The sequence below is a fragment of the Amphiprion ocellaris genome, chromosome 12 (genome assembly GCF_022539595.1).
Source record: "Amphiprion ocellaris isolate individual 3 ecotype Okinawa chromosome 12, ASM2253959v1, whole genome shotgun sequence".
NCBI lineage: Eukaryota > Metazoa > Chordata > Actinopteri > Pomacentridae > Amphiprion > Amphiprion ocellaris.
In genome coordinates this window covers 29,927,942-29,954,041 of record NC_072777.1, presented here as the reverse complement: position 1 = coordinate 29,954,041, position 26,100 = coordinate 29,927,942, and the positions used below count along the sequence as shown (strand labels likewise).

The following is a 26,100-nucleotide window of genomic DNA, read 5'->3' as shown; positions in this document are numbered from 1 at the left end:
TCAGAAACACAGTTCAGACTTCCAGAGTTTCATCTGCAACAAAACTAAAGAAGCAACACTCTGCTTTCTGTCTTGATTTATTTGTAATGATTATGAGACAATACTGCAAACTTTTTCCCAGTTTACCTCGACTCAGGGAACGACTGCAACAGACATGTCAGAAATAGAAACCGATATGGCAGCTGAGGCAGAAGCGGTCAATAGTGCTCAAATCTGAATCAAACTGGCACTCCATTTGTATCTTAACCAAATTAGGCGGCGGGGGCAGTGGTAATTCAAATACAACATCGAGTAAATGACCAACTGTAAACTACTGATGGCAGGCAACAAAACAAGTAATTTCACATATTCTCTCTCCTCCCTCCACTGCTATCAGATGTCAGAATTAATTTACAGCTCAGCATAATTACATGCCAGTAGAGTTTCATGACAAATTCTTATATAAACAAGTTCATTGTAGAAAAAGGGAGGAATCACACAGTAATATTCTGAAAAAAAAACTCCAAAAAATTACAGTTTTATATGTAAATACCTTCTGGGTCAATATATAATTGAGGGATTTTTGAAGTCCATGGGATATATCTTGCATACATTTTTATTAAAAGTTTAAAAAAAATGTTTTTGATGTTCGTTATGGTCATGTCTTTACAAATCCCATAATTATGTGTGATGGAAACAATCACTTATTAATAAAAAATGACTGGATATCACTAAAATGTCAACTAAATAACCATCTGAATTTAATAACCACCTTCTAATTAGCTAAACAATAATAAAATGAGCTCATCCAAAAATTGTTTTGATTGTGTTCTTTCTATTAAGTTGAGATAATCATGACAGATATTTCTTTTTTGCCAATATATCACAGTTTTTATGGAAAATAACAAATTGTATCTGTGTCTGAGAAATTACTTTCAACTAATTTCCCCATTACAAAAACACCTTTCAAGGAAGTGTGTTAATTCCAGATCACATGACCTGCTCCACATGATGTCATTTCCTCCTGAAGAAAAGACTGACAAGAGTCCAATCTTTATAAATAACTTTCAATTTCAATTTTACTCAGTTGTATATATAATATTTAGAAGAATCTTTCTGTAAAAATGCCATGTGGTGTTTGTTTATATGTGGCCATGTTGATTTTAGGTCTGAAAACAGCAAAAATGTCAACTATGATATCTCAACTATGTTATAAAAAGTCTCACAATTATATGTTGACTCTTCTAGCAACTGTCAGTTTAATCTAAAATTGCCATTAGACCACGTGGGTGAATTTAAATTGGGGTATATCTTATGTTAGAGCATTCTTTTACTGCATTGCTTCCTAACGTTATTACATCACAGGTATAAAAATGCCATAAACAGTGATGTGGGAAAATTTTGCATCACAGAAACACTGCAGCAAAACTCCAGCACTTAGCCAACCCTTGTGGGACAATAAGGAGGTTTTAATCTAACCCAGAGTGGGACACAAGTGTTAGGGGTTAAAGCGAACAAAAGAAGGCATCATCTGAGGCAAAACACCCAAAAAAGATCTCATCCACTGAGCTGTGAAACTAAAAAAGAGAAAGAAACTCAGTTGCATGTAAGCGACCCCTGACAATACTAGCATCTGCTAAGCATTTATTCCTCTCCAACTTAGATGATTAGTGAAGAGGTTTGGGCATGAGATGATTTAGAGAGCGGATATGATTAGGAGGAGTACAAAACGGTGAGGGGAAAAAAAAGAGGAAAAATCCAGCAGAAATCAGACTGTGGCTCGGCTTTCATGTTGGAGGAGCCGCTTCCTGTGTGGGCCCCGGCGGCAGCAGACTCACTGCTAGCTGCATCCAGGCAGCGATGCTAATGAGCGCAGCGACACTCCTCTCCGACGCTGCTCTGGGAGTCTGAGCCGGAGTGCATCCTTAGCCACGCACTAACCGTTGATAGCAGCCATAGCGGTTTGTCTCATTCAGCTTGTTAACCTAACGTCCTGCCCTACTCAATGCAGATTGATGGATCTGGATGCTAACTGGTTACTCATAAAGCCGCTGCCCTTCGTCGTCTCTCCCTTTGCACCGGTGATGAATTCCATAAGGGAGGAATCAGGACTTGAGGAATAGGCTCAGGGCACCCGCCGAACAAAGTCCTAATGCCACTTACTCCAGTATCTGTGCAGCATTACTATCAGTCCTGAAGGAAGGCAGGGAAACACCCATAATTAATGATCTTCAACTGCATTTACTGCAACGACACATTAACATTATTGTTCTTTATGCACTGAGCTCACAGCCACAAACAAGCCTCTCTGGAGCAAACATAACGAGCACAGTAATGTTCATGCATATACGGCGACGAACTGCTCTTTTTCAAATCGCTTGGCCTAAAGCAGGAGCTAAAGTCATTACCGCATATTTTTCCTGTTTGTTTAGCTTTCATTCCACTGACAGTAACTACCCATAAAATATTCAGAGGCGATATCTAAGTATGGACAATGAGACATTAATGCAGTGGGATTTAGGCTGCGTAAAGAGAGATGTCAGTGCGCTGACAGTTCGGAGATAAAAAGATGTCCAGGCTGAGGGGATCCGGGTGATAGACAAAGCTTTGAACACATCACAGCAGGCCAGAAACAGCTGCTTATATCCCTGAACATCTTAACTACATCCCGTACACGTTCATTATGTGGATAGAGTTGTATCTCATACAGTGGAAATGCTGTCTTTTATCCGTCCCATCTCCTCTGACTTCTTGCAGTTTTTTAAAATGGAGAATAATAACTATTGCCCTCTAACAGGGCCCTTTAATTTAAATGCAACAGGCTGGAAAACTCTTAGAAATTAGTTTGTTCTACTGCTTAACCCAGACCAGTGGGCTGCTAATTGAGAAGTGAATGCAGATTGAAATATGTGATTATTTACAGCTCATTGTATTGTATACACTCAAAAAGGTACTTAACTGTCACATTTTGTCATTTTCACAACATAATTTCATGTTTCCAAGGTAAACTTGATTAAATCATGCAGTATTTACATGATATTCACCCATTTAACATGTATTTGGTTTATTCATGGTGAGATGTAAGTCAATCTAGCTTACACTCAAAAAACAACTCTTTGCATAAACTAAAAAAAATCTAAATATATTTTAACACAATTAAATAGCTTTCTTTCAATATTAACCCTTGACCCAACATGGGTCAAGAGATACCCATGCTCCATTGAATATGGGTCAATTTTGACCCATGTTGTGCATCAGTGTTAAGAAATTTAATTGTTCCAACTTGATGTACTTGTGTTGAGTCAAAATAACTTATTTGGGTTGATTCAACTCATTTCTAAGGGTTTGGTCCAACTTAATTTAATGAGGCTGGCCAACTAATTAGAAAGTATTCCAAATTACACTAGCAAATGAGTTGCTCCAATTCAAGTACACTTAGTTGAATCAAAAGAATTGGTAATTGTGAAATAAATGGATTTAATTTTGTAGAAATACCCTCCATGAGCTATTGTTTAAATGTACATACAGATAAGGAAAGTGCCATATGTGCTGCACTTTATTTATCTGTGTTGACCTTTGAAACTGCTAAAAAAAAAAAAAAAAAAAAAAGGCATAATTAATCATCATGTTGCATGTTTTTCTGTTGCATTAGGTACATAAAGCATCTACCTGTTGGTGGGTCAAAAAAGAAACTACAGCACAATAAACTTTCCTTGTTTTTTATGTATTCTGACTGTCTGGCTTCAATTTCATAAATTCCCCAATAGTGCAGAAAGCAAAGATGCACGAAACTGCCAAGCTAAGACTCAACCCTGGCAATTTATTCTAACTCAATCCAGTTTGAATTTTTATCCAATTCAGCACTGCCCCTGTGCCAAAATAAAAGACCTGAATTTATTTCACATGCTATATAATGCTCAATAGTGGATTTAAACCAGTTGTCAGTGGTGGAAGAAGCATTAAGATCCTCTACAAAAATAAAATATACAACAATATCCACTGCGACAGCCAACAAACTACTGTGGTTATATTTAAATTGAAATTCCCCACAAAAAACAATGCATCTCTATTTGTGGTATTTTCCCAACACAAAACATTCTCCAAGTTTTTAAATATTTCAACTTGTGCATTATTTATTATTTCCATATTATTGCCATCGTCTTCACTGCCTTTGTTGGAGCATTTTCTTGGTGCATCACTGCCACCAATTTTCAATCAGCGGAAGAGTTTGAAAATAAATCAGTAAATATTTGACACAGGATCAATGTTCATACATAAATTTAAATATGAAGGCTGCCATGATACTATATTTTCACTAAATCAACATTTTGACCAAAATTATTTACAATAAATTCATCTTTAACTTTGTGTTTTGTCTCTTTTTTTGACAAAATGAATAACATAAAAAAAACATAAATTTAGGGCATGTTGTTCCTTGGCTGCTGCATCGATCGAAATATTGAAGCAGCTTTATTTAAAATATTATCAGGTGTGTGCTACTAACATGATGTCAATATTTCATATTTTAAAAATCCCAGCTGTCAATGCCTATTTATCATGAAACAGTTTCATGTGGATGTGGAATCTATTGACCTCAGGAAATATCTACAAGTACTGATTTAAAAATCCATCGCTGATAGACCTGGATATGTGGACAGATAAACCTCCACATATACCTATTAATCTATCCATCATGGATGAAAAGAGCTGGATTGAGAGACAGATAAATATTCATCCATGTACTGACCTCTCCATGATACAGTAGATGTGTCGATAGAGGAGAGATACATGTGAATATTTCTACCTACCACATCCACAAGCAGTATCCACCTCTAGTTTAGGAATAACTGTGTTCATTTTTTAGTCAGTTTTACATCAAACCATTAGTTTGTCACATGAACGCTGAGCCCAGAGGGTGAGCTGGAACATTTCACTTCCCCCATGTTTAGTGTAATTATAGAAAAACCGCAGGTTCTAGAAACAAAGTTTAAGTAGTTATGTACACACCATTCCCTACTGTAATCTATAAAAATGTATATTTCATAATATGAACAGATGGTTTGTATGTAAAAAGAAATATCAGCACAGAAAATAGAATTTAAAGCATTTTTCATCTGAAATGTACCGAAAAATAAGCATAAAGCAGCATAAAATGGTAAAAAAAAAAAAAAAAAGAAAAAGAAAGCATAAGTACATTAGTATGACAAATTCGGATGGTTATTTAGTCAACATTTTAGATCCAGTCATTTTTTCTTAAAAACTAATTGTTTCCATAATAAATAATTATGGAATTTGTACAGACATGATCAAAATTTACATTAAAAAAACATTAGTTCTTTTACTTTTAATAAAAATGTGTGTAAGATATATCCCATGGACTTAAAAAAGTTCCTCAATTATATACTGACCTGGTTATCGGTCTGATTACTAATAATTGATATTGGAGTTAGTCAAGCGCTACTAGCATCAGCAGTTGTAGTAAGAAGTTATAGGAGCATGGTTAAGGACAATTAATCAATATTCAACTTTGCTGAAGCTCCCTGTTCTCCTCTGTCATTACAAGGTTACATCCCTCCAGAGCCACATTACAAGCTGTTAAATGAGTGAGCGATCATGTATGTTGAGCAGGAGAGCAGAGGTCATTCAGGAGCAATGAGCTGAAAAAAACTCTTCTGCTGGTGGCAGATTTGGACGTTAATTAGATGTTTTTTTCTGATCTTGTTGTGTGTTTTTTTCCACAGTTGGGGAATTGGCATTGGCTTAAGAAGCACATCTGCCACTCACACTGATGTGAGTGCAAAACAGTGGAAGAGGGAGTAAAAAAAAAATCCATGCTAAATATTGAGCGGATCTTTACTGATGCAGAGTTATTCTGGAATCGCTTGTTTATTTGCTGCACTTGTGATTAAACGGTGTTGTCGCAAATGTTGAGCAAATGTTGTCATGAACCTGTGGGTTACAATTTTGCATTTGCATAAATGCGCATTTCAGCCTGTAGTGTCACTCCCTCTCACTTCCACATCCACCCAGCCATCTGCAGGCGCACACACCCCAACCGTCTCCACACAGCTTCCTGACACCTTAAAAAAAGGGAAGAGAAAAGGCAGCGGAGGACCTGCAGGCTAGAAACAGGAGTCTCAGATGTGCATCTCCTTTTTCACTTCATTATCTCATTTCCATAACAGTGACATCATTTTCCCTCCTCTGCAGAAACACACAACAGGGAAAAAGAAGGGGGAAGGAGGGAGGAGAAGCCGAAATCGCCTGTGCACATACATTTGTGCATGTTAGGCTGTTAGTTTAGCGCTTCCTCTTTATCCTACATGCATGCCTGTGAGTTAAGTGTGCATTATGTCCTTGTGTGGTGAACGAGCAGCTCCCAGCAGAGTGCCGAGTCCTTCCTTGGCTTCAATTGGAGGAGATGGAGACAGGTTTATCCACTAACACCGATGGAGATTAAATTGGATTTGGCTAAAAGCAGCCTTGTCACCACAGCTCTGGAGTGCCTGAGTGGCAGAGGGGGATCTTGGCAAATGGCAGAGACTGTAAATTTGACAAACAAATGAATGTGGAGGGGGGGGTGGGTGGGTGGGGGGGGAAGAGAGGAAAAACTCCAACAGCTGGGGCTCGTTGTCGCTGCGGGCTTAATGTCCTCAGACCAACCCCTGAGGACCACTAACCGTATCCTGCTAGTTCTCTGGCTCCGTAATCACCTTCTCAGAACGGTGGCGGCAAATAGAGAAAAACAGGGCGAGAGCGAGGAAACAGAAGGAGGAAAACATATGCAGTATGCATACGGCAACAATTTTACAAAAATGATTGTTTTTGTTATCACACAAAGTCATTATGGTGTTCCAGGACGAAGCGAAATAAACTTCAGTTGCTTATAAAAGCAGGACGGTGGGGAAACAAGTCAATTTCAGCTGTGTGATAACGCTGCATGATGCCAACATGAAAAGCTCAGTGAAAACACGGACAAGTTCAGGTTTGTCACAAAAATAATGGGTTTTGACATTAAAAATTTAAGTTTTAAGTATGTTTCCTGTATTTTATGACAAGAATGTAGTCGCATTTAACCACTGCTTGACCCATTGAAGAGCTAATATTTGGCTTTTTAAGAAAAAAAAAGGACTAAAACTACACACTTATATAAGATATTCAGCATTTTAGCAATCAGCTTTGTTTTTTTGCAATAAATTTCTGCTAAAATAAGTTCATTACTCCACCAAGGAATGCGGTGGAGTTATGTGACGATCGACGTACATTTGTCCTTTGATAATCTGTTGGTGCACAACATTACTCAAAAACAGACAAACGGATTTGGATGATTTTCAGGGAAGGTCAAAAGTGACAGAAGGACCACCTCATTAGATTTTGGCTGTGATGCGGCTTATGCTGCGTGTCCACTAGATGCATTTTTCCCGCATGTAAACGCGCCTCATCTGAAGATCACCCGCTTGGTGGGTGTGTACTTTGAGGCCAGTAGCTGCTGTTCAACTCCTGCCGACCTTCTTCTCCAACTATCCTGCCTGCCTCTGATTGGACAAACGCATCGACTCGGGAGCTGTCTGTCCTGGATTTCAAGCCAGACCAACGCGACGGCTCGGTCGCAAACTTTCTCTTTTATTGTGAAAACAGTTCAGCGAATGTATTTCTGAAAGCATTTGAGGAGAGAAATAAGCTGTGCAGTTGCTGAGTCTGTTCTCGTTTTAGTTCACCGACCGCTAGTTTAGACGTCTGACGAAAGGTTTGCGATGCGTCGGACCTCCGCGGGCCGCATCGAATTTGCATAAAGTAGAAGTCGAATCCATTTTATGCAAATGAGCTCTGAGGAGACGCACTGGATCGCAGCTCGAAATGCACCACAACCGGACCAGCATGCAACACGCAACACATAGACAATGAATGGGATGCAGGAAATTACCTTATCTAGTGGACACGTTCCTTTATATAGTCTGGATTTACAGATTTGGTAAAGATTTCTGTATCATTGCGAGATAGCGGCACGGCCTCACTGTAACTATGACAACAAGTGAATGTTACGTCACCTGCCTGCTGATGATCACATGATTGTGATCCCGCTACAAATCGACCGCTTATCCATCCAAAATGAAACAACGACTGAGCAGCCTTAGCGGTGTACTGCGCTCTCTGAGTGCTTTTCTTGTTTAAGAATGTGTTACTTCAATTTTAGCAACATGATTTTCCTTTTTACGGCAAATATGAATCTGTTCTAAACATCAGTTATCAGTCTTCATGGTATTGGAATTGGCTTTTGGAAGAAAAACGTCAGGTCGCAGTTTTCAACACTGCCAAAAATGATGGGTTTTCAAGTATAATCCCGGTATTTTATGATGCTTATGAATCTGAATTTAGCACCTGCTTGATCCATGAAAAAGCCTATATTCTGCTTTTTGGTTGATCATTTTCATCAGTGTGTTTTTAAAAAAAAAGCTTCTTTTGTGCATTTTAAAGGTCTACAAAGTCACAAGTCCATGCCAAAGTTAGTGATTTTCTCCTACAGAAAATATTGCTCCTGTTTTGGAAATACTGCCATGACTGTTACTATCTTCAGTAATATTTAAAACAAACACTTTGTGGTGTTTTTGGTACATTTCTTCCATTAGAGTGAGGAAAAAGCAGAAATCTACCCAGCACGTCTCTGTCTCCTCAAGAAAAACAAGACAGTAACCACAAAACTCTTCTTCCTGTTAAGGTTTTCACAGCTGTCTAAAGATGTAAAGGCATCCTTCTAAAAGGACCTGGAGCCTCAATCCACAAGTAATTATGCACAGATGATTACCAGATGATGAACATATAAATAAATGATCATCTCAGAGCTGACTGAACGTTTACAGGAGGCGGTTCTTAAAGAGACAGGAGCTAAAACAGAGCATTTCAGACATAAAGTGAGCACTAATGTCAATATGAGGGGGAAAAAAACATGTTTTGAGCATTAAAGCATGTAAACGTATTCTATTAGAGCCCAAAAATGAAGATCAAAGCCTTTAAATGGGCAGAACAAGGGCTTTTTAATACTGCAGTTTAGTGTTTAGGCATGTTGGATTATCAGGCATGTTACTGAATAAAGGTTATGTAGGAAATAGGTCTTACTGTTCTGTTCAACTCATTACAAGTTGTCTGAATCACCTAAAAGCCTAAAATACAATGCAGTGTCAGAAAAATGTGTTTGCTTTTTATATTAAAGCATGAAAAAAGATTCTGACTTCAAACATAACATTTCAAACCTCTAAATGTGCAGAATATGGACTCTTTAAAACCAGATGTTTGTCCTAAATCATTAATGTTCACACAAGACATGAACCTCCCACACTGGTTGAAACATGTCTGCTAAAAATAACTGCAACATCAACTTGTCATTATTAAATAATAGGCTGATTATTTCTTCTAGCAATTAGCTTATTATTTGCTAAAATAATTATTTGTGGATAATTTCTTGATCTCTTACTTTCCCTTTTTAATAGTGAAAAATTACCATAATTTGCCATCAACCTCCTGTTACTACTAGATATTTCAAAGACAAAAGTACAAAAAGGTCATAAAGTCATAAAACTGACTCTGAAATATTAGTGACACAGCAAAGTAGTGTTTGCTAACATTAGCTGACATAAACTACTGATCATGCATGAATAAGTACAACATATAAATCTGAGAAATATTCATAAATTTAACTGTATTTGTAAGAGGAATGTTTGTTATTAGGTGTTTCAAAGCATACATAATGTTGACATACACTATTATGTTCCAGTCAATTGCTGTAATGCTGTAATTTTACCAGAAATTTACATGGATTAAAATCTGACATAAATGATAGAAAATACTGCTTTACTTGAGTATACTATTAAAGCTGAGACCCCACAGTGTTATTAATTATGGAGAATAGCCTAAGTAATTTAATAATGTAGCTAAGACCCATCTGGATTATTAATCAGGGAGCTTAACCTAACTAATCTAAGTATTAAGGCTCAGACATTTCATTACAGCACTAATAATTATGGAAATTATGGAGACTAATTTTTGAATTGAAGTCATGACTTTTAAAAAAATATACATGAAAACCCAACAAATTCAAGGAATCCCATGAGACAGCTTTGATTTATTTATTTATTTTTATTTTGTGTGGATTGATTTGACACAATGAACAATACAGCTCACTGGTTTGTCTAATGTGTTGACCTGCTAAAGATGGATCCGTTTCAACTGACTGATGCAATAGTTGGATTTATTTTTTGAGATGTTCGCAGTGTTTTCTTCTTGTGTCTGATCTTTTATGAGGTAATTTCCTGGGATCAGCATCGTGATGGAGGCTGCTGGTAGTTTCAATCAGCCTCACTGGGGCAAATCGAATGGACTTGGGGAGGAGTTGATGGTTGTTTATTTTTTGTTTGGTTGTTTTAGGTCAGATAAAGTCTACATGACATGATGGTATTGTGCACAAATTGGACTTCGCTTCTGGCACATTTCACCAGCCGTTTTACTATTTTGTTCTGCTTTTTGAGTCATTTTATGGTGGTGAAATAGAGATGGTTAAGGTGACGGTAAGGTAATCCCCAAGGAAATTCTTGTGCCAGATATTGCTCAGAAAAAAAAAATTAAAAAAGTAGAAAAGCAATAAGGTATGAGTATGATATGTTACTGAAATAGAACAATTTAACTACAACAAGGCTAGAATACCAAAGTAGAAAGTAACGCTGGTGATTATACTGAGGGAATGAGTAATATCACACACATGATAATGTAATGTTGCACCTGAAAATGAGATGAAAATGTAACTGCGCATCACATTGAGAGTGTTGTACATGAAAGTGAAATATTGCACATGTAATCAAAATGCTGCACATAAAAATGGCGTACAATAAAATGTTAAATGCATAAAATGTTACCTGAATGCATTTTTTTTGCATTTGCCATGTGGCTTTACATTTTAGAATATGCCTTTTCAAGATAAAAACGCTGGATAAAGCAGTCTGACTGACAGAGGAAATATTCCTATGCTTTTCTGAGAGCATAAGTCATCGTATGCAATTAAAGCAATGGTGGATTTTGGTGAATTTATATATTGGATCAGGGCAAAGCTGTGTCTCTCAGCACTGTAAGGATACCTGTTTAAATGTGATTAGTCAGTAGCAGCCAGAGCTCTGCCAATATCTGGATTTGGTTTCTTTCTGCTGGTTGGAGCTGCTGTCATCCTCACTTTAGTAAAAGAGCAAACTACTGTCAAAACCTCACACATGGTTTGATTTCAATAAACGTTGCAGTGATACAATATCTCACCAAAAATCAAAGATGCATCTTCTGTCCCTGTATATAAAGCTGGATATAAAGTAGTAACATGCTGCTGACACACTGATGTTTAACTATACATGATCTAGTATCAGTCAGAGGGACCAAATCAAGACTTTTACAGCAATTTTTCAAATCACATTTTGCTGCTAAGTTGGATTTTCCATGCCAGATTTTCACTTGTAATGGAGTATGTGCACTTTGTTGTTTTTGTACTTCTACTCAGTTAAATGACCTGAATACTTCTTCCACCTCTGGATTTATTGTTATCAACATATTGATCACTGCAGCTCTACGATTGACAGCATAATTGATGACAAACAGAATTCTCTGATATTAATTACACTTCGGCCGTACAACAGTAATTATACAGGCAGAGTTTTCCAAACCTGTAGAGGTGATATTGAATCATTCAGCACATCAATATTAGATTTGAGTCGTGTTCAAATCCTCTCAGGTGATGCACAACATTGCCATTGGTTATATCAGTGTGAGCTCAGTGGATTTTACCTTTGAGACTGAGTAAACACGCTCCACTGCCAAAGGCACCACACATTGAATTCTATTATTCTCAGTGCTTCTCCCTGTGCCTTTAGAAAGTGTGAGTTCACACTGCACCCAGGCCTTCCTGCTGTATAATTGAGAAGCAGCTCATCCGTGGGGTCATCCATGTGTGTAAGGCCTTGAAATGGTTTGCCAGCAGCACATGCATATTATTACATCAGGGCTTGTCAGAGCGTATTGATTACACACTGTAATGCACTCGCATGCAGTCCTCAGTCCTGCACTGTTATTGTAAATGAGACTCCGTATAGATCCGGCTTCGCACTATCAGCACAGATCATCTATCACACGGCGTGGCCTGAAGACCGTTCATACGGTGCAAAGAAAACACTACATGTTTGTCCAGCTCAGCAGAAACAAGAAGACAAACACGATGAAAATCATGAGAGATCAGTTAAGTGGTGGTTTTTGTTTTGGTTTTTTTGTGGATACTTGAGTTGAAATAGCTCATTAAAGCAGCAGAGGGGTCCACTTGCGCATGCATTCAACGGGTCACAAAAAGAGCACAAAACAAACAGCTGCGGCCCTGCGAGTTTCTATTTATAGCTGCAGACATGTACACCCATAAACACATGCACGATTATTCAAACACATGCAACGCACTCTAAAATTAGGCCAATGTGAACCTGCCAAAGCCCTGCTGAGATGGAAGGAAAGAGGGGGGAAAAAGAGAGAGATGACTGTGGAGTGTGAAGGTAGGGAGATTTAGAGGACAGATTCATCTTGGCTCCCATATTATGACACTCCACAGCAGGGGTTATGGAGCTTGACTGCATACAGCTGCATCCATTATGTTCATGAAAGCTTTATGTCAGACGAGCCATCTTGAGGAAGCGACACAAACGGGCCCGGTATCGTCTGATGTATTACGTTGGAACTTGATTAGCATGAGATATTCTGCGTTTTATTCTAAAGCAAACACTTGAGCTGTTCACTTCCTCTGTCCGTGGTGCTGAAACTCACAGCAGCTCTGCAGGGAGAGTTGGCTGTAAAAACAAAAAAAAAAAAAAAAAAACTTCAGCTGCTGCCTGCAACCGAGTGAGGAAAGGTTACCTAATGCAACGCAATGTAATGTTTTATTTAAATCAGGCATACACCTCATAAAAATCTACCATCTTCAATTCACTGTTCCAGAGCCTGGATAAACGTAACAGCAGTAATAGAAAATTTAATTCCCATTCTGATCTGCATTCTACTATAAACAACTGGATTGTAATATCGCATCCAAAGTAAAGCTGAAGAATTGATGGATTTCAAATCAAAATCTGAATTTAATTAGCAAATCGCAAAGGCTGCAATTGAGGATATACTATGTTATGCAACATGCTTGACCCAAATTCATACAAATTCATGGCGTCCTCCTCGTGTGTGAATGTTGCTTTTGATGGCGTTTCATGTGAAATGCTCAATCTCATATTTAAATCTATTATACTTATATTGAGCTGAAATCTACCAGAAAAAATCACAATTTGATATTTTCAAAGTAGTCCAGATTAGCAAAAAGAATCACTCAGTTATTTGTTATGTTTTTAATTTAAAATGTGCAACATAAACTAGATTTTGTAACATTTTCGTGTCGATCATCCAGGTTGTAGTAACCCTGACTTCCACTAAAAAGCAACTGCACTTTTCAACTCTCATTCAAGAGGCTTCTTCACTTCCTCAGAACTGCAACAGTTCTGCAGGGTAGGTCCTATAATGTCCCATAAATCATCACCTGTCTTGTCGTTTCACTTCCTGTCCTCATTTGTCACCTGCTCACCTTCCTCTGGTCCCACCTCCTGCCAACCCAGCGGTTGTGATCCCAGCCAACCTCATATATCGTATACACTCTCTACTTTCTCCTCTTTCTTTGTCAGATTTCTTGGCAGTTTTCATGTGTAAGTTTCAGAGGTTTCTGACTCTGCTCTGTTCTTTGGTTTTTGATTTTTCTCGGCGCTCTACCTGGATTTCTTTGCTTGTTTTGGACTGTCGGTCTGTGTTTGACCACCTGCACATCAGTGCAGTGAAGACTTTGCCCTTTTGACTTTTCTGAGTGTTTCTCTGCATCTGAATCTCTGTTCTACCAACAAACATTAAAGGTCTGCTATGAAACTAAAAGCTTTGAAATGTTTGAACAGGCAAAATTGGGAAGTAGAAGGTGAAAAATGGTCATTTTTAACTATTTTAAAAGCAAAACAATGATTAGATTGATAGAAGAAATAATCTGCAGATTATTTTCTAATGAAAATAAATGTTAACTGCATTAAACATGGTAAAAGTAAGCTTGAAGCCACAATCTATCATGAACCTTACTATCATGTTTGCACGGCCTTCATTAGCATTCTAAGACAACTAGACGCTGGACTAGAAATTTTAAGTATTGCAGGAAATACAGCACTCACTTTCTTTCTTACTACAATGAAATAAACAGAGATTATGCAAAATTCTTTGGTTTAACCTCCATCAAAGCAAAAACAAAGAAATTTAGGATGATACCGGGACATCATCATCGGCTGATCGCGTTGACTGCTAATTTTACTTAAGATATGTCCTCCAGTATATAATACAAACATAAATACATGGACATTTAACAGTGTTAACCCGATAAGACCCCAAAATATAAAAATAATAATATATAAACCCAAATTTAGGAAAAAAAGGCAAAAAACACTAAAATTAATAACAATAATTAACAAGATAGATAGATAGATAGATAGATAGATAGATAGATAGATAGATAGATAGATAGATAGATAGATAGATAGATAGATAGATAGATAGATAGATAGATAGATAGATAGATAGATAGATAGATAGATAGATAGATAGATAGATAGATAGATAGATAGATAGATAGATAGATAGATAGATAGATAGATAGATGGATACTCAAGTATATCTAGAAAAATAATTTAAAAAAATAAAACTGAATTTTGCAACAGTGAGTTTTACAGATTGACAGGATTTTTGTCTGAGAGGATCTTTAAGAAAAGAAAAAAGATATTTTGTCCTGGGAGTACTTTATATTAAACTGTTAATATATCACATTTTGGTGGGAATCCACCAAAAAGCACGTGTAAATACCAGTAATATGCATCTCCATGAAATTCTGAGGCGCTAAAATGAACTCTGATAGATAACAGCTTTGTTTGAATCTGTTAAACAAACATTAATTAAGCATGTTGAAGCTGGAGCACTTTTACATTTCGGTCCGTGAATGTGTACATTTGTAAATCATTGTATGTGTCGGTCTGCAGCTGCACCACGATGAAGAGTTTGCATAATGATATGTAAACCCCTCCACAGCAGAGACCTGATGTTGTCTGCAGTCAGGTGGAATAAATATGTACATATGTACACAATCAGCCAAAATGAGTTGGAAAATACTGGCATATCAGATATACTCAAGCTGCATCTCTATGTTTGACTTGTTTTTTTACACTGAGAAAACAGTCATAGAGTTATTCCATGGTCTGTAATTAATACCATTATCTGGTTCTGTCCTGAGTGTCCCAGTAATCCTGCATGTACAACACAAGGACTCTGAAAGCAGCTGCACTGAATTCAATGGAGTTGTTACTGTTATTACTAACACTTCAGCATTTTTTGGGGGGGAAGATTTCCACCAACATATTCAATTCAATTCAATTCAATTTTATTTATATAGCGCCAATTACAGTCAAATTGTCTCGAGACGCTTTACAGAACCCATATGCCTGACCCCCAGAGCAAGCCAAAAGGCGACAGTGGCAAGGAAAACACCCTTTTAACAGGGAAAAAAACCTCGAGCAGAACCCGGCTCTAATGTGGGGGGACCCATCTGCCTGCTGGCCGGGCGGGTTGAGAGGGACAGAAGAGGTAGAAAGGTAGAGATAGAGGGGTAGAGGTAGAGATAGAGGGATACAGATAGAGGGGTAGAGATAGAGAGGTGGGGGGTGGGACACAAGGACCATAAAACACAGCCACACATCTGAAGCATCCAGCATCCAGCTCTGGGACCAGGGACACTCGGAGAAAGGACACAGAAAGAAACAGAGTGAATGTAATGCAATAATGGTATATATAGTAAATACATAGGTAGTTAGAGAAGGGCTCAGTGCATCAAGAGAGGTTCCCCAGCAGCCTAGGCCTATAGCAGCATAACTAGGGGCAAACTAAAGGGACGTCAAGAGGGGAAGTCAGTTGTGCAAATGAAAACACCAGCTCACCCCGTCAGGGTCACCCAGTCAGCCCTAACTATAAGCTTTGTCGAAAAGGAAGGTTTTAAGCCTGGTCTTAAAAATAGAGAGGGTGTCCGCCTCCCGAACCCAAACTGGGAGCTGGTTCCACAGGAGAGGTGCCTGATAACTGAAGGCTCTGCCTTCCATTCTACTTTTAGAGATTCTAGGAACAACAAGTAAGCCTGCAGTCTGAGAGCGAAGAGTTCTGCTAGGATAATATGGTACTATCAGGTCTTTAAGATATGATGGAGATTGGTTGTTAAGAGCTTTATATGTCAGAAGAAGGATTTTGAATTCTATTCTAGATTTAACAGGGAGCCAATGAAGAGAAACCAGTATAGGAGAAATATGATCTCTCTTGCTAACTCCCGTCAGTACTCTGGCTGCAGCGTTTTGGATCAGCTGTAGATGTTTCAGAGAGCTATTGGGACAACCTGATAATAAGGAATGTTTTGATATGATGAATTAATAGTTTAAGACACCTCCAGGCTTTTTAAAGCACTAAGTATCTGCTTAGTAATTCTGAAAGACCTCCTCACATGAAAATCAAGTTTACTTTTTACCCGAGTTGTGCAAGCAGCACCTCATAGTCAGGTGTCCTATGATTTTAAAGATCCTCTCTAGGGAAATTGCATTGCTTTAACATTGTTAATATGTCCATATGGTGTTCTTTATGAGCTGGAAGGCACATCATGAGCAAAACTTCCACCTTGAAACTGCAGTGTACTGATGACAATCTCAAAAGTCACATTCAGACTTCTGGGGTTTCATACATGACAAAACTTAAGATCCAATTGTGTCAGATTGCAGGATAGAGCTTTATTGTGTCATTATTGTTATTCAAATTCAGTGTCCGGCTTGAAAATGTACAAATGAATTGAGTTTTACAGTGTTTGAGCCGAGTTGCAGGCGAGCTGGTGTGCTGAGCTGCAATGCAACAGTTATATTTAGGCCAGTTTAAGGTATAAAAGAACTATTTTCATGGAGAAAAAAACTTCTAAATATGCATTTTTGGCACACAGAGAGCAATTCTCAGGGGTTAAATCAATGCCTGGAGAAGGGCTTTAATTTGTGTTGTAAAAGCAGGAATAGGAGACAAAATATAAAGCCTCATTAACTGAAATTGTTTCTTTCTGAAATGCTGAACAAGGGTTGAATAGTTTGAAGCAAATTGAGATTGGTCGACTTACATAAAACACGTACAAGCAAATGCTTGAAAACAGGAAGCTCGAGCAGCAATAAAAAGCTCTGCAGCATCATCTGATCTAAAGCCTCCGTCAACCTCAAGCCTCGTGTTACAGGGCCATTAAACCGGACATGAGCAGAGTTCACTGAGCACGTCCTTGGCTCGTGTAAGCAAGAAAAGCTTTATGGGGAAGAAACTTACGACCCCTGACGAGAACACGCTGGTAAATTTAGAATCTCATTAAAGAAAGACCTCGATGGTTAAACAGCGTCCGCTTAGCTCACGGCGTTATCGAGAAACAGCAACAAAAACTGAGGTGATGAAAAAGTACATTTAGCCGAGCAACAGTGCTACACAGTCAGTGACACAGTATCACAGTATTACAGTTAAGTAAGCCTTTGTGGGGATTTTTACTATCCCATTCAACTATTCTCTCCATTCAGGCTGCCACATTGGCAAAGTGGGGCCTGTTGTGGCCGTTTGATTTCCCTAAACAACACTAATCGGACATCTGTAGGGAAGGATAAAACCCAGATTGGCTGTACCCGCGCAGCAGTTATCTGTTGATAGGCCCGACTCTGGCCAACACTCACACGATTGGCTGACGCAGGGCGGCAGCTTTCTTTATGGTTGGCTAGCGGCGAGCCAGCAAACGGCTCACCGAGGATAGAGTATCTGGAAAGCCTCTGAAGATTGGGTGCTGCCCGCCAAGAAACTGTCTGATGATTGGCTGCGGCGCCTCCAGAGTGAACTGATTGTCCTATCAATGCCCACAGCGCCGGCCGGCTCACTGTGCTGCCTGCTGGCTGGCTTTGTAACATGCAGCTATCCATAACACCTCCAGGGGGCATACGTCCATGTCTTTGAGTGTGTGTGTGTGTGTGTGTGTTTGTGTGTGTGTGACTGTATACCATCCATAACTTTTCCATCGGGGAGGTGTGCAGCTAAGCCCTGCCAGCAGGCTCTAACACCTCATTATTCTAAGCCAGGCAGGAAATGGGTTTTAGAGATCTCTCACTGAGCTGTGCTCCTGGAAATGTGGGCTACAGGTCTTCCAATATCAGCAGCAGAGACGTGGGAAATGCCTCTTTAGCTGTTCGAGTTAGCTACGCCGCAACGCTGAGCAGGCACGTATCACCAAACACAAACTGCTACGGTCTCGTGCAAATTAATTTGGTTTCTGAGAGTTTTTGTGTTTTAATGAATTTGAATTTTTCCACTGAGTCTTGTTAACAGAAGGGTGCTTATTCCACGTGATGTTAAATACAGCTCAGGCAAATGATGAAGATGAAAAATAGCAGCGCCTAAAGCCTCATTAGGGGATTTTCTACATTTGGGTGAAAAACTTAAGTGAGCTCATATGCACTGACTGGGGCATTTAAAGGAGGAGGAGGAAGATTAAGAGGCAGAAGAGGAAGAAATAAGAGATGGTGACTAAAAAGAAAAGAAAAAAAGGTTTGTTTACGGACCATACAGACACACAGGAGCCTATACATTCTGAAATAAAGGAACTTACCTGCCTTGTATTTTGTCACAGACCAAAAAACAAACAAACAAAAAAAACAAACAAACAAACAAAAAAACCCACAACAAATGACTAAAGTTACTGGGATGAAAACAGATTTCACATTAAAGCTGCAATCATTAATCACTTGGTTGTTAACTATCAATTTAATCACAGACTATTTTTTTTAATTAAAGTTATTTTTTTAGCTTTATTTGATTGGTTAGCAGAGAGGCAGACAGGAAAGCAGGGAGAAGAACAGAGTGGTAGACGTGCAGCAAAGGGCCGTGAGAGGGAATCGAACCGCTGCGTCACGGACTACAGTCCCTGTTTGTGGATCATCCACTTGGGTGCCACTGACTATTTTTAAGAATAAAAATCATTAAAATTATCTGATTCCAGCTATTTAAAATCTGCACAACAATTCTTTGCACTGCTGGCGTTTTGCACTTTTACAGTTACATTTATTCCACAAGCCATAGTAATACTGTATTTATTTCTTTTTCATTCGTCATTCTTGTATTATTGTACATATTACTGCTATTATCATCAATATTATTACTGTACATATGGTTAGTGCTGCTTTGAAAGATGTTGTTGCTAAGATAAGTATCTCATCTTAAATATGAATATCTTGATTTTTTCCCTTCCTGTGTGACAGTGAAATGGGTATCTATTTGACGCCATCTTTGGGAAACTGTGGGAGACTTTGGGAGAAACTAATCAACATTTTCCACCATTTAACAAAATTCTATTCACCAAACAACTAAATGAATAATCAAGAAAATAATAATGACTTGCTGTCCTGCTTTATATGCTGGTGGAAAACTGGTGTAACTTCACTTGAAGAAACAATGACTCACAAGTGGAGGAGCAGCTTCATTAAATCACTCGAGTGTATCGTGGGAGAAAATACTACAAAGACAACACTCTGTACAGACGGTATGTTATTTAAAGAATGTTTTTCATGCTGTGTCTGTGTAGACGCTTTGTATGTGCTTAAACTAGAAGCATTGCTAAGAAAACCAGAAGAATAAGGCTTCAGAGATTAGACGCCTCCATCCATACATCTATTAGCTGTTCCCACTTCCTCCTGCAGAGGGTTGGAGGGTTGGAGCTCATCCCAGCTGACATTAGGTGAGATGTGGGCCGGGCAGGTCGCCAGGTCATGGCAGCGTCGACACAAAGAGACACACACAAGTGCATGTTCACACACACACACACACACGCCTACAGCCAATTTAGAATCACCAATTAACCTGCCAGGCATGTTGCTGGACTGTGGAGGAGAAAACTCACACAGGGAGGACAGGAAATCTCCACACAGAAAGGAATGCACAACTAATTGAATATTAATCTCCATCACGATTTCGGCTTCCCATGTTTGGATGAATGTGTTTGATTGCAATATTGACATTTAAAATGCTCAAATCTTAGAAAGCAGCCAATGTAAATAAAATCACATGGTCTTTTTAAACTAATACTGATGGAATTTAACAAAAATGAAGCACTGCAATTTTGATTAAAAGGTAAAATGTGTCACAACATAAATGAAGCATTGCGGCGCTACAAAGATGCCCCAGCATGCCAATAATATAAAATAAAATAGAATAAAATAATAAATATTACAATATAATATAATTAAAATTATTAAAACCTAATTATAAATAAATACATAAATAAAAGCAATTAAAAATAAATTTCTACAAATAATGACACTTTTTTTCTGCCCCAATATCTAGCCTAAATACCTGTAAATTTTCTTGGTGTAATAATAATACTTATTGTGTTAGATTATAGTATCATAACAATATAACAACAACAATCTTTTCTGAAAGTAAAACAAAACAAACAAAACTATAACACTAAAATATAATAAATACCTGTTTTTTGAGGTGTTTTTTGCTTTTTAGTTCACATTTTAAAAGTTATTCAAGCTTTTTTTGTCCTATTATTCCTCCATTTTAAAGGGCTTTGAAAACAGGTAAAAGTTAGAATCAACCACAAATAAAATATTTCATTTCCTAGGAGCACCGTGCCGAATTCAACAGACACAAAAGCCTCGAGGAACAAGAGACAGTTCAAAATATTCTATGGACTGACTATGCAGTGCAAACAAACTACACATTAGAAACTCTCAATAAACCTCACAAGAAGAACATAAGCAATGACTAATTAAATTTGTTTTTATATATTTAACAATATATTTAGTAAATCTAAAAAAAAATTTGCTGATAGACATAAAGATCTTTCTGTAAACTATATACATTAAAAGGTTTACACTTTTGCAGAAACAATAATAAAAAACATTGATTTATTGAAATTATGAGGTATATCTATGTAATGGATAAACTGTCATTTCTGTAAAGTTGAAGAGAAACTGATTTCAGTCAAATTGGGTTAAACTGATACCGACTGTTAGCACAATTAAATGTGCTAAATCGATTAAAAAGAGTAAGGTTTCTGCCCTGTAAGCAAGTTGTTTTTACTTTAACCTTATCTCTTCATCTTCTTACCCATTTAATCTATTTTTCTTTGTACATTTGCATGTTTATTTTTTTTTAACTGTTGTATTTTTTCTTGTATTAGTTTGTATTGACACACAGCATTTCCAAACCTATGAGGAGAAAAATCCATGGAGTAAAAATCTATGAATAGTATTAATGTAATGTCTATTTAATGGATCCTATAAAGTATCAACATACAAAAGACAAGATTCTCAGAATTCTTCTTACAGTTTCTAAACACTGATGCAAAAAGCATTTTTAATATATTACATATAAAGTAACTGATTGTGACATATTGTAACATTATATTTCCATTGCTGATGTCTATGTCATGTACTAATGACTGAAACCTAAGCTGTTGTGTCTGTTTGAGATCCAGACGAGTACATATTTTGAATTTTAGATGATTTTCCAAACACTAAAAGTTTGAACTGATCATATTATCTACAGCGAAGAGCTAACAGTGAGGCTTTAAAGCGGCGGCTGTGGCCTGGGGGAAGGAAACTACTTCTCTAACATCATCAGTTCTAGGCGAGCTGGGAAAACGTGGGTGGGTGCAGTGAATGAGTCACACACTTCCCTCGCTCATAATCACTTCTGATGTGCCCCTGAGCAAGGCAGGCACTGCACTAGAACTGGTAGCAATGGAGACGCCAATGTGAGAGAGTGAGTTTTTATCAAAATCCCATGAAGATAAAGAAAAAATTCCACAGTTTAACCACTTTTTATTGTGAGTTTTATTTGACAGTGGACCTTTTCTGTCCCAACCATCTTCCTTCAGCCTCACTGCTCCAAAGACCTCTTAGAGTATAAATTTCAAATGTGCCTCATAAAGCTCCTGACACCTCATCCATCAAGCGCAATTATTCCTCGAATGGTCCGTGCAACTGGATTGTGGCTTAATCAACTGCATTACTACAATAACTCACCTGATTTAATTTACCATTTGCGTGGCTCCTACAAGTCTGGTAATTCACACCAATTAAGACAGTGTTCATATTCAGTGTATTTGCTCCTGTTTGTCTGAATGTCAATTAGCGTGAACACAATGTTTACCTTCACAGATTGACTTCAGGTACTGAGAACAAAGAGGAAATGAGACAGACTTTTAGACAGTCTGTGTGTTGGGAAGTGCAAATAAATCCATTACTCTGAGTTAAGAATGCTGTGCAAACAAGCCAGTGAGAAAAAGACAACAGAAGAAACATCAGATTAAATTGAAAACTTGGGTGTGGCAGCACGTGATTTGTCGGGTCGCAGAGGGGGGATGATCAACATAAAGGCAGTAAATGCATTCAGAGCGAAAGGCGAATGAAGGGAGAGTAAACGGGGCGTCTGGGTCGGGTCAGACTGTAGGAGGAGGAGTAGTAAGAGTCATTTGACGGGGCGGTTATCGTGGCAGAGGACTTGCTGGCACAGACTCCCACTGAACGCCAGCGTGGCCGTTCTAAATGTTAAGCACATTGTTTAATAGTCCATTACGTAAATTGATATTGCTCATTGACTGTTGTCCTTGGCTGCCCACACAGTGTCAGAGAAAAAGACAGTGATAAAGCAGTGGAGGGCTAATAGGGAACATCGTCACTGGTGTTTGGTGTGAAAGAACAAGACGCCAAACTTTCCATCTGCTGCTTCCTGCAACACGAATCCAACAGCTACTGATGAAGTCACGAAATCAGAAATACACAACGCAGCCAAAACATTAAAACCATCAACATGTGACATCTAGTCCCATGTTCAGCAGGAAAACCTTTGATCCAGACTGTATTTTTTTAAGAAATGGGGAAGTCTGAAAAGCGAAAAATTGATTAAAACCTGCATTCTTTCAAACTTCCAGCAGGGGGCGACTAGTCTGGTTGCAAAAACGTCAAATTATAGGTCATTCCAGAATTGGAGGACATTAGGGCTACAAAATTTTTGAAAAATAAACCTTCTCTGACAAATTTCTGCTACATATTCATCAAAAATAGGTAATAAACTATCAAAGGCTTAATTAGTTCAGCTTACACATCAGTTTTAAAATTTGTATTCCATATTTTATTTTTTGTTGGCTAACTCTATTCTAATCACAGTAACAGGGTTGCTAATCCATGCTAATGTTAGCTTTTTCTCAGGAGTAGAAGCTAACTATTTAGCTAGCTGTTACTGCTAACCAAGAGGACAAGCTTTTTTACAAAAATAAAGAAAAAGTAAAAGTAATTTGTCTTAACCTATAATATGCATAACAGGGTAGCATGAGACATTCAAGGTTGACAATGGTAGTGAGGACATCGCTTTGTTCTACCTATTCTTTTGGAAAACTGTTTGATGATGTCAATTCCAGCATTTCATGTGATTCACTGTTTTCTTCTGCTAGCTAAGAAGGTTTGCTAACAGGTTGTGGGACACACATTCCATGCATAGTAATTGTTATTTAAAATTTTATGTTGACTTAAAAAAAATGCTCCCAAAATTACAAAAGACATCAAAGAAAAAAATAATACCAAAAAAAGGAGATTTAGATGTCATTTTATCTGTTTTATTTAAGATTCAATTTGGTCAGAAAAATGGCATTTTAGGAGGAACTCCTACTAGTTGCTTTTAGATTTGGTCTCAGGACATGTAAATTTACACAACAACGGTATGTTTTAGCATGTTGTACATGGAATATTTGAAATTTGATGAGTGGGACATAAAATGTCCTCAAATTCTGGAATGTCCCTTTATATATAAGTCTATGAGGAAAATTGTCCAATTCTTCACTTGATTTGTTTTCTTATTAAACATTTACTTTATTAGTTTAAAGTCTTAATTACTAGTGTCAAGTCTCCTTCAATACAGAATGATGTATATTTACTAAATGATGATCCCATTTAGAGGAGCATAGGCGATAAAGCAGGGTGTGTTTTAGAACATGACACCTTTGTGATTGGAACATGGCTTGGGTGTGGATGTGTACTGTCCTCTAGTTCTCAGTCAGATCCACTCTTTGCTTGATTTAAAAGACCAAAGGCAAAGACAAGCAGTGAATCCTCGCATTTGAGACGTTGAAACTAGAACTTGCCTGATAAAGCACCAACACTGACTGGTATTATTAACTAATCACAGATACATTAGTATTGACGTGTATGTTGCTCAGTAAGTAGCAACATAAAAATCCTTGAGTCAGAACAAAAAGCCCAACTTGTGGCCCTGACTTCCAAACTAATCCAGCTCACAGGATGCACCACACTGCAACAGACAGAACATAAAGCTTTCACTGCCAGCATCATGGGGCCAGACACCGCTGGACATGGCCAGTAGTCCTACGTCCATGTCCTGATGTCCCGATGTCAACCTTCACAATACTGCATTAGGCCATTGGCTCATCTGTGTATACTCATATCGTATTGCTGTATATATGGATTGCTGCCTTAGTCGACAGAAATGCACAAAAATTGTGACAATTTGATCATAACAATCTCCCAGAAGTCTGAAGTTTTCAACCAGAAGCCTAAAATCGAAATATTTTCTGCTTGCACAATGATATAAAACAGAAAAATGCAGCAAATCCTCACACTGCAGATGCTGAAATAGGAGAATATGTTGCAAAATGGCTCAAACGTTAAATCATTTCACTTCTATTCTAATCCTATTACTGTACCAAAACCTACGTCAGTGTGCCACCAGACTCCCACAATGTAGAGATTGCAGCTTTAAGTCCACTAAACACATCATTAAGGAAAGTACATAGGAGGGAAAAGAGTGAAAAATAAAGCTAAATGTGATACCGGGAAAGTCTTACTCTATAATTTTATCCTGACAGCTGATGCTTTTCTCAAGCTTCTCCTCCACTTAACAAAGGGCAGATGTGTGGAGGGAAATAAAGTCTTTTTTTTAGCACGTCTGAGCAGCACTAGACTGGCATCCAGTTGAATAAGATCTACTTCTTGCAGTTGAGAAAAGGCATTAGGAATAAAGCTCAACCGAACGGATGGGTCATACATCACTGAGCATTACCCGTGCTGTGCTGTGACTCTACAACACAAATTGAATCCAATTTGTGCACCCATGCGGATCCCCCCCGAAATGGACAAACATACAGGGGAAAAAACACACAAAGAAAGGTACATATGTGTTCTAAACTCCTCATGCAAACACTGTAAAACCTCCAAATACACAGTCTTACTGAAGTTGCAGTAAAAAGGAGTTTACAGCACCTGCAGTCTATCTCACTCCAAGACACACACACACACAATCGCACAGTGCAATTTTTGTTCCCTGATAATAAATGCCACATTATTGTGATGTACAGCGGAAGACCACGTCACATAAAGGTTGCCGTGATGGAATCTCTCTTCGGAGCCGCCGGCCTTGACATGTGAAATCAGATCCTAAAACTGTTTATGGCGCTGTGAAGCCAGACGGCGGCCCTCTGCTCCTGTAAACAATCCACTGGAACCTGATGATTTATTAGCGACGCATCCAATAAATCTGAATACTCATCATTCTAAAACAATCCATTTCTGGATTTTGTCTGTTTTTATTCCTTCATCACCGTCTGGCGGCCAAGACCCGGCCTTTACCGCTGAGATCATCGCAGCAGCAGAGCTTCAATAATGAAAGCAGGAATTTACAACCGGCTGCTAATTGAGCCGTTATTATGATTTGAGACAACACATTTTAACGCGACCATAGCTCACACCCGGCGCAAACCTAAAAAGCTCTAAAGGCTCATAAAGGCCACAGCGGGTGTTTAGTTTAATAGGAAGTGTGTGTTTTGCTAAGAGATGCACTAATAGTATGCAACCGGAGTGATCATACTCTTAAGTGATCAAAAAGCAAGTTTGTTCAGATAGCAGCAGTGAAATAAGATGCTCTGTGGCATCATAAAAT

General features: G+C 38.2%; 1 protein-coding gene across 4 annotated transcripts in view; it reads right to left on the bottom strand.

Annotated features, from left to right (window-relative positions):
- Positions 1-26,100, bottom strand: part of LOC111573798 (MAM domain containing glycosylphosphatidylinositol anchor 2a) — a 270,997-nt gene that overhangs the window by 189,896 nt on the left and 55,001 nt on the right. The gene's annotated exons all lie outside the window — the stretch shown is intronic.